The sequence below is a fragment of the Rhea americana genome, unplaced genomic scaffold, assembly GCF_003343005.1.
Source record: "Rhea americana isolate MKP2758 unplaced genomic scaffold, rheAme1 scaffold_4, whole genome shotgun sequence".
Lineage (NCBI taxonomy): Eukaryota > Metazoa > Chordata > Aves > Rheiformes > Rheidae > Rhea > Rhea americana.
This window is the reverse complement of record NW_028186534.1, coordinates 2,260,722-2,271,726: the sequence shown is the minus strand read 5'-3', so window position 1 is coordinate 2,271,726 and position 11,005 is coordinate 2,260,722.

Genomic DNA, 11,005 nt, shown 5'->3' with positions numbered 1-11,005 from the left:
CTCTTCACACTTCCCTAAGTTTGATACAATAAGCTCTTTCAGAGYGCACAGAACTTAAGGTACCCAAAATTATAGGTTATTTTTCATTTGTGCTGTCTTCTCCTTCTACTCTGTTACTCTCTCTTTATGACCCTATCAGATTTCTGGAGACTACAAAGTCTCCTTTACACAATTTTACTCCTCCTAGCAGTCAAGCAGTACATGAAGAAAACCATAAATAATGTATAGCCCAGGAGAAAGTCTGGGCTTCAGTCTAGAAGGAACAGGTTGGATACAGACACAATCCACAGGCATCTAAAAGCCTTAAGCAAGCCACTCTTTGACATAACTCATAGAAAAGGCTCTAGGCAGACACGGACTCTAGTAGAGTGCTCACTGCCACCAGCGCTTCCTCAATTTTATCATGTTCTTACGGACAGCTAAGATGTTCACTCTGCCTTGTTATGGAAAAAGCAGAGTCCGCTTGATTAAAGTTGTTCATTTTTTTTCCATGAGAAAAGTCCTTATTTTATTTAATCCACTGGAACTGTTAACTTTTACCCTTTCTGAATTTACTCAAGGTCTTCTGCTGATCTTATCCATCATATTTCACCACTTGCCCTTCCAACTAGGGAGGAATAAAAATCAAAATAACTGGACAGTGAGGTCCCCAAGGCAGGAAACAAGTTATTCCATCACTTTTCTGAGATTCCTGTGACTCAGTTTTATCAAGGCTTCTGTAACGGGCAAGCTGGGCAAACCTTTGCACACCTGGCAGGTCTAGAATCCTTTGTACTGCAAGCAAATGGCATTTGCATACGAAGCAATGATTAATGATTCCTGAACAGAAAATCTTTTTACTTATGAATGATGGAAACGTGCATAGGCTCAGTGCTGCTGCGAAAATTCAGTCCTTCTGCTATGTTTCAGTGACTCTGAAATGTTCAGACRAATGGACTAAAGAACTAAAGGCCTACAACACGTTTCACCATCACACTTTATAATAGTCTGAAGGATGTTTTCCACGGACCTTTCATCAACGAACGATTTTGCAAGAAGAAATTTATCTTATGCAAAAAATTACTAAAAATAGAGATACTCACATGAAAAGGCAACCACACTAACAGTACWTTTCTGTTCCCTGAAAATCAATTGAATTTAAAGAAACTTTGATCGGGCATGCTCAGATTTCTTCTGCCATCATAGCCTGGTGCCAACCACTGGTTTAGAATTTCATGACATCATCATGGTAGTTCAAAAGAGACCACAGTTGGAATAAGAAGTAATATTGGATAAGATGGTAGTAAAGAAAAGAAATCAAAGCTTTTAACAGGAACWAATGATAAGAACATTTTCAAAAAGGGATCAAGACCAAATCTTCAGCTATTTCATATCCAAGCTTCAGGTCATATTTTTAAATACACTTTGCACAACACAGCTACACCATACTGCACCAGAGACAACTGCTCTTCATCTTTTGCAAGAAACAAGTAGAACAGAATTCCAGCTTATTTCTAATGATTACAGATCCCTTGAAATTTGGGGTCAGAATAAGGAAAACAAAATTTAGTGTTGTGGATAACTTCTAAGTTTTAACTAGTTATGTCTTCTCTGTCTTGTTTATCAAATGCTGCTGTGTGATTCTGAATAACTCTTTCACCTTAAATACGAGTACATCTCTTGCGTTTGATATTACTATTCATGCATCTAATAACTTACATATACTTTCTTGTTAAAAACAGAGAAACTTATGGAGAAAAACCACACTTTTTTTCAGATCTGTATTTCAACAGCAATTCTGGTTTAAGTTAATGGAAAAGGAGAATAAAGACAATGAAAAAAGAGAGATAAAAAACTCGAAGAATTGCTAGAGATGATGGTACCAGGACCTGCCATTCTTTCATGGTTATTTGTACTAAACATACACACAAACTCAGGACACTTCTCAAATCAAGGAACATCAAACCTGTAAGGAAGTCTCTTCATCAGAAGAATGCCTGTAATGCCAAATGAATATTTAAGTGAATTTGTTTCACCATTTACATTCCTGTGGAGATCACCTCCACCGAACAGTTGTGCAATTAAGCATCACTCACATGAACACTCTCAGGAGACGTGAATATTAACATTGTACACTCCAATAGGTACAAGTCTGGTCACATCCTCATACTTAAAACTCAAAAAATTATCATACAGCAGCACATTTGAAACTTATCTGTATTTCACTTACAATGGCACATTATTTGACAAATACAATGCTTTTTGCATTCTGTAGGAAAAGTCACTTCTGAAGAAGARAAGTAATTTTAACACTGGCCAAACTTTTGCCTTTCTGCCATAAAGTCATTGAGATGTAGGTAGACAGGCATCAAGTAATCCAAAGATGTGTGTGAGCTCCCAGAGGGAGAGAACAGCATTAGAAAGCTGACCTCAAAGCAACGTTTGCACTGAGGAAGATCTCAAATAATTTTGAAATCAAAGTTTATGTTTCCTTTTGGCTTAGTGTCACTTCAGTTTTAAAACACAATGTTAAATAAGGTAACAGAAATCACAACTAAATAAAAACTGCAAATTTCAAAAACCAAGTTTTAAATAGATAAATGTGACTTAATAATACCTTTTCTTGGCTTTCTTTATGGGTAGGTGCAGAATTATCCTCAGTGGGTTTGCCCACATGTATCAAGTAAATTACCAATGACTATGTCTTTGCTCAGTTCTTCTAGCCATTTTTGTAAGTCTGTTACGGACAAGCTTTRTTCAACCACCTTTCTCTACTGAAAGTAACAAATGATGTTGGAAAAAGGCATGAAACGTGCTAATCAAAGAAGTAGCATTCTTTGTTTTTCTTGATCATGTAGAGAGTGACCAAAAATAAACCAAGAGCGTTAGCACTACTCATGTCTTCTTGTTAATTGGCCTGTTTTAGATGTAGAAGTTTTTCACTTCCAGACACTGATATTTTTTGAGAAGTATAATATGTGCTGCTTTGACATTTTTGAACCCAGTAAAACTTTGATTTGCTAAGCTATCACATGCCAGTAAGGAGCAGCTCTTCYGTTTTCCATGATCTATTAAGAAACAAGACCTCTTCTAAATTAAGTGCCCATGATAATCAGAAATTTTCTCTATTTTCATGACACACACAGGGTTGGGGTTTTCTTTGCATTTTCTAACAACAAACTAGCCAGCTGTGACTTATAATACAAGTGATAAAGTCAAGAATGACATTCTCCTCTGTGAAAACTGGTGCCTTAAAAATCAATATTCAAAAGTGTATTTGATCCAACATCCACAATATGCTTACACTGCATCATATGGAACAACTTCAAAAGATCTGTTTTGTTTTGTTTTTTAATTAAGCAACTTCATATTCAGGCACTTACTTACCTATTCTCTGAAACTTTAAACTGTATAGTTGCAACTCTTTCAGTATTTCAAACCAGAGTTGCCAGAAGWGTTTAAAATATTCAGGTGTTTTAGCGCAGTATATTAAAGAGAACACAAAACAAAATGGAAATCTGAACACTTTGTTCTAAYGGTGGATAAACTGAGAGCCAAACGAGCCACATTCTCATTCAGTTCAGTTTGCACTTCAGAATTGATATTAGAGACATCATTGCAGCATAAAAATGATATAATAGAGAATCATACCCTTTCTTTTATCCTGTACAGTTTATAAACTAGCATTTACACTCACAGTTATGTCTGTCAGTGACATCTTCAAAGTGATTTAAAACAGACCTTTAAAGTGTGGACACAGCTACTTAAACTTGCAAATTAATAGGGCTTGCATGTTCAGAAAGGATTTGTACTTGTAGATCAGCTATTCAGAATACAYCAGTACAATGCAGAAAACAGCCATTTGCAAGTGGAAATGACTGTGAATCATTTTTGAAGCCTGACTCTGGTAAAAGGGACTGAGAAGTCTCTTTCAGCTGCACCCTGCACACACAAGTTAGTGTTTTTCAATTCAAAGGCTAACTTTAGTCTAAAGTTGGAGCACGCTTATTACAGCAAGAGAGGGAGAGAACATTTAAAAAAATGTAGTCAACGTACTTCAGATTAGCTAAAAATAATTTGATCAAGAGSAGAAGAAAAAAATCTGAAGTACAATGAACAAATTAGTTAATGTTCCTTTAAGAAGGCTTGGAAGTCACCTGCGAATCTCTTGATTTTTACACTTTTACATCCAGAGAGATAGTTAGACACCTAGCTAACCAACCGCCTGCTGAAAATACTCAATATGCTTACACAGCCACCAAATTATACAGGAAAATGATATCCAAATTGTATAAAAAGCTGTAATCCAGACTCAGATCTCCTATTTAAAAAATGCCAGCAAGAATTTCACTTTCCAAAGCATCTCACAGCTCCCATTCAGTTCAGTTGTAATCACTTGTGCTCAGGACTTCTGAAAAAATCACGACCAGCACTAACAATGCTTTCAAAACTACATCCTTTGTAGTACCATTTATTCTATATGTTGAATTATATGCCATAAAGTGGCTCTGTCAGGCATTCAGAGCACAGCTGTGATGAGCAAGAGCCCATGATTAATTCTGTCCTTGCTCCTCATAAACTATTTGCCTTGTCTAATTAGAAAAAAACACAATAGAAGTTACAAACATTTTCACCATTTCCAACTGGCCATCAAAAACACAAGAGAAGCCAAGTTGCTTTTCACTAACCACAATGAATAATGTATGGAAAGACAAAATCTCTAAGTTTATCCCATTTTGTGCTGCATTATTCACTCTGCCTTTACACATACTTTTATTTTGCAAAAATTGTTCYGAAACCCACTGCAACACTGTTCAGTGGACCCTTAGCAACCTCAAACGAATCATTTTTTAGTGTTCTTACTAAATTTTTAAGTTCTCTCTGTTCCTTCAAAAATGTCAGTTCAACATCCAAAGTCCCAGTGTCACAGAATTTAATGAAAAAAAAAATATCAGTCTTAACAAGTTGTCTCAAACAGGGCACCCCCCTAAACGCCGAACAAGCAGAGCATGCAAAGGCAGCCATCCCCTTAGAGGGGCAAGCAATTACCAGAGCTCAGCATGGGGCAAGCCCACCGCTTCTGGAATAACCACTAGTTTGGGGCATCAGGGAATGACCTTCCCCCTTTTTCCCCACGCAGGGCCGTGGAGGAAGAGCTGCCCGAGCGGCTGCTCCCAGGTGAGAGCTGCAGGAAGAGACWGCAGCAGCAGCCAGCAACAAGTCTTGCCACAGGTGGACTTAATGGCTTGAGGTATTGCAGCGTATCAGACCAGGCATGGATGAGCTCCATGGTGAGCTGCTGAACTACAGCAACTTACTCAGTTTATCTGATGCCTGAGACAACATACCTTGGATTTGTGAATGACTTGATCATTAGTCATCACATCGACTAAACTGCTGGAATAAAATAAATGTGTTTTCAATGATCTTCTGATACCTAAAGTTACCATAAGGAACAGCATTAAATCTAGTAGTCCTAAGACATGCTCAGKTTTTTATAAGTACATTGTAGTGTATCCAGAGTCCCAATTCAGACAAAACATAAGGAAGAACTCACCGACTTTTATTTCCCAGTAACTTTACAGAGCTTTGAATCAGCCCTTAAATGTTTCAGTTCCATCATTTAAAGGCCTGGTGGAGACCTGACAACCTCAGAAGCACTACTACAGCAACAYGCATGTAACAAACCATGCCAYTGTAGAAAAGATTTTCGAAAGCCCTAAATGGACGTGCAATTTRATTCTTGTTGCTTTAAACAAGACGAAGACACCTAATCTGCTACRGTCCCTTCCTAAAGTGAACTTCAGGGCATTCTGGAGGTTTTACAGACCATAGCTCATACGTGCCTTGTTTTGGTACAGAGATGAGCACATCCTAAGTGAGCTTTCCAGTGCCACCATAAGACAAACCACCACTACAGGAGTGGTATCCATACAAAACACTTCAGGACGAATAGGAGGGTACAAAGAGGGGGCTAGCTAAACAGCAGACCACAGCTGAAGAGGAAAGCTAGACCAGCTCTACAACGTTTGGATTCAGGTTACCTCCCTTGCCTCCCTAACCCAAATTTCTGTAATTGACTTGGGCTTAACTCTGTCTGAAGTTTTATTTTGAGGAAGACCTGAATTACCCAAAATTACTCCAAACAGAAGTCTCCTCTCTCCTCTCAGTACCCCAAAACAGGGTTGTTTGTGCTAAGTCTATAAAACCCCATGGTGGGAACTCCACACCAGCTACCGAACCAAGACAGTGCTGTGCACTCCGGAGGAGGGAAAAGTGCTGCTGCTCAAAGCCTGCTGCCAAGCAGGCGCTGCTTAATTAGCAATGCTCTGGTGCAGCAGACTCTCTCGGGGGTTTTAAAGTGACACATGCCTGATAAAGAAAACACAGTAAAAACGTATTTATCAGAGCTTAACCAAAATCCCTCTCCATTTAGATGAAGTTTTTGTTTTTAATCTGAGATATGAGCCTTTGTGACTAGCTAGCTTGAATGAGGAAATCTTTGCCCGCTGCACAGAAGAGCCCAAAACATTCCCCAAGTTTCAGTAGGTCGTTTGGACCAGGGGCATTTGTTCAGCTCCTTGAGGAAACTGGGACAAGCTGCCAAGTTTGGATCTTGACCTGCACTTTCAAAACAAATAAACAAAAACGTTCAGGATGTTTCAAATAACGTGCATCCTTTGTTAAYGGAGAACTTTTCCGAGGCTGATTTCACTTTCAGAGCTAAAACAGTGCCTGGGACAGCAGAGGTTCAGCTGATGCACTACACGCACAGCGGCCGCCCCAGCTTCTTCCTTTGCATCTTGACGAGCTCTTCCCAGTGGATGGTGTCAGTCACCTGGACTTGCAGATTGGTGGATTAGGCATTCAGAGGCAGGCCTGTCATACATTAGACAAACAGTATTTTGCAGCAGTGCGTGTGTTTCTGCGAAGCACAAGATAAAATGTGCYGGGAAACCATACACGTCCGTAAGAGAATGGCAGCCATCTGCTGGCAGGTAGGAGGCAAGGAGAGTTTTCTCACAGGGTTTCCCCAAAACTCTGAACGTTCAGGAAAACACATGAGCCACCTATGCACAAAGGCATCTCAGTGTCCAAAAAAATCCACTCATCTTTACTATTTCAGATGAAATCCTTGAAAGAAACATCAGATGAATTTAAGTAGGAAAACACACATTTAAAAAGTAGGGAAATACAATAAACCTTATCAAACAGTCCTACAGAATGGGATTTAAAGCCACAAGTCATTTTCTGGAATTCTGAATCTTATCTAAAGAACGAAAGATTGCCATTTCTTTAATCTACAGACGAAAAGGAGCCAGCTGTACATCTGAAAATCAGCTCCGTATTGATCCTAGCCCTGTTAATATTCATGAAGCTATATTGTAAGACTGGAGATTTTAACACAGTGCCCCTGGACTCTAAATCAATTCCCATTGATTTCAATTGGCTTCTCCCATCCAAGCATCGACCTTACCCCTCCCTTGGAAACACGCTCTCAAGGTCCTTTGAAACACGCTTGCCGGATAATGAACTCTGAAGGATTGCATGTGCTTACTGGTATGCTCTGCTCTTCTCCTCCTGTCGAGCTTCGGAGGCGGCGGACACCAGTCTCTGATTCGGTGTGAACATTGAAAAATCTGAACCTATGCACCGCAGGGCTCTCGAGAGTTTCCAGAAGCCAGAATAAACTCTTTCCTTTCACAGAGATTTTTCTGAAAAGTTCAAGGCTAATGCAGTCATCTAACAGAATTGCATTTCTTGACACCGATTGCTTCCAGGAGAAATATATGCTGAAATGTTTCTGCTTCTGCTTGGTAGACTTCTAGGGACTGCAAATGGGTTTATAGGAGTGGCAGATTCTCACAGTAGAGGGTTGAAGTGTGAACTTAATTTGCTCCTGTCTCTTGAAATGCTCAGCCTTTCGGTCTGACCTTGCTCTCTGTTAAAACTTTCCAGCACCTGACATTCAAGTCTTTTTGCAGTGAGTTATGAGGAGTTAAGGGAACTCAGCAAATAAGAAGATACATACCAAATCCAATGCCGAAATTAGGAGTTAGCATCTATGTGTTCAGTGTTCTACTTAGACATAAAAACAGTACTTAGATATCCATTCTTCCATTTATACTGTAAATGCAAAACATAGGAAAGTATTTTTTTTTAATTACACCTTTTCCTATCAAAGCTTTTAGTCTTCCAAGTTTTTGCTTTGCCAGCTGACAAAGCACTAGACTCGCCTTCACAGCACCTACCACACAGAACTGGTGGGAGGCCATGCTAGTTAGTGTCTGCACAAGTTAGGTCCCTGAAGGATGCTGCATGAATACAGAGCAATACCTGTGAGTTTCACTTACGAGTGACTTTGTGTTATTACATTAGGCRATATCACAGCCAAAATGACAGCTCTTAATATCCAGTTGTTCACAACTCAGTTGAATATGTGCAAGGCACTSTCCACACATTCAACTACTCTTCCTTCTCTGACACTTTGTTTACAGATTAATTAGCTGTGCCTACACCGTAATTATTTGCACATMCAGGATATGAAGGTGACGCATTTAACAGCTATTGAAAATGATAATTTTAAAGACATGGGTTTTGCCGTAAGTGTTAAAATCTAAATAACCAAACTTAATCTAATATTCATTTCTAGCTGCCATCAAAAGGCTTTCAAATGTAACTGATGGAGTTACAGTTTGTCTGTTCCAACCAAACACTAGGATTTTACTTGTATCTTTAGAAAAAAAAACAATTAGTAGAATATAGGTTTGTAATGAGTGAGTCACATCTAARCTTCTCCAAATATTACAGCTCTAGACAGGGCAGTCATCCACTCCAAACTGGTGCAACAGCATCACCCATCACTTCAACATCGTCTCTACAATGAAGCTGACTAGCATGGAAATTCAAACTACCCAACACCAATTAGAATTGTAAAAATATATATACAAAAATCAAGTGTATTTTTTGTTCTGCAATTCCTTTTCCTTTCCAGTCTTCATACCATACACTAAGGAAATGCAGACATTGACCCTTTTATGGAGGTTTATCATCAGCCTCTCTCTATATATATATATAGTGATACTCCTTTCAATAGCATGCATAAAATCTGTGTCCCTTGAGAAAAGGTACCTCAAACTGAGAGCAGCGCTTTCTGTGTAAAATCATAGAATTGAAAAAATAGCTACACTGCCTTGGGGAAGGGGAATGATGGATTTCAAAGAYGCAAGACCCCTAATCGAGGAGGACAACCTGTGCACCTCGGCAACAACTCCGTGGGGAACGGCACCCGCACGAGTTGCTTTAATTCCATAAAATTCAGAAGTCGGTGCAGCTGTAGATTTGGAGAAAATATTTCAATTAGCCCTAAGCTAGCACGTCAGTCTGCCCGGTACCTGTTCTGTATTTCTAATACAATACCGAACTCCAGCATTCAGTAAGACAGAGGCGGTGAGTACCTCCAGGGCCAAGCCCACAAGCAGTATAACCCTGGTAACCTTGACACAAACACAGAATTAAGCCTTGCAATTACACATATCCCTTTCACAGCTTCCTGAGAAGCCAGCGCGAGATGCTACTGCCGTGCCCTGCTCCATTTCACTTTTCTCTATTTAAGCGTGCACTCCTGTGCACCTCCCGCCTGCCGTTTTCCCTTTCTGCAAGCTCCTTCCTGTCTCCAAGTGGCCTTCTCCTATCTCCTTCGCAATCAGAGACGGCCGGACATCGCCTTGCTGAATGGGAGGAAGGCTCTGTAATTAACTGGATCCTTTGCTGTTTACATAAACACTTAAAATATACAGACAGCTGAAAGGTCAGCTTCAAATATGTAGTGCAAATTAAACCGAATATGAGGTGATTATTATTACAGAACACCATTTAACTAATGATGTGCTGTCCTTCTTGCGATTTGTATTATTATTCTAAATTAAATGAGTTTTAAATGCATTTAGCAAATCGATCTATAAGCAGCACATGAAACAACAGAGCATAGCTGCTTTCTGAGCTGGACTAGCTCGCACCGGCGAGGGACAGTCCAGGCATTATAAACATTTTGACTGAATTCCCTTCAGCTGTGAATTGTCTTTTCTGTTTTCTCCAGACATTTGGAGAAATGAGTTTAGTATCAGGCTTATTTACCGAAATAAGCAATACTTCTCGAGTTTATGAAAATGGACGTAAAGTCTTTAGTGTAAGTAAGAAAACTAAAAACTCATTAGAAAATTACACGTAATCGACAAAGAACCTGGAAAGGGGCACCTGGCATGCTTTTGTCATCGTATTGCCATAAAACATTTTCCTCGATCAAAACAGCCCAAATTTTCATGATAATTTTTCCAAAAGTGTTGTTTCAGAATACTTACAGAAACAGAAAATCAATGGAGATTTATTCTGGGTAAAATAAATAAATTAGAGTTTAATGGTTAATTACCATTAACTGGAAATCTGGAAGAACCTCTGTTCTGATTTATACCTCAGCCATAGTAAGCTACGTTCACGTCATCCATCTTCAGAACACTGAAGTACATACTTAGCTTTAACCACTTATTTAAGCACCGCTCGAGACTACTGGGTAGAAGCACATGCTAAAAACTTCTCTAAAGTCGAGTCCTGCCCCAGCGAAGGCTGACAACTATGATCCATAGAGTTGCACAGCGTCAACAGTGACCTGCTATTGTGTCCACCATAACATTCAGGCCTGACCAACATTAGGCCAAAAAAGGTATGTTTATGAAACTTGCCAAGTTTTAACAAAAACGGCGATTAAAAACAGAAATAATCAACAATAATGAAAAATGCCTACCTTGGAAATCAGTTCAACATTAATAAAGGAATACATTTAAACATATCTTGAGTCGCTCTTGTGCTGTGCTTTCTATTTACAGTTACGAAGTCAAGTTTACAGATGGCAATCTTCACAGAAAAATATGTAAGTTTATTCAACTGAATGTAACCAAAATGCTTTAAAAGTTGTTTTGGAGTACTTTTAACACACACACACACACACACACACACACACACACACACA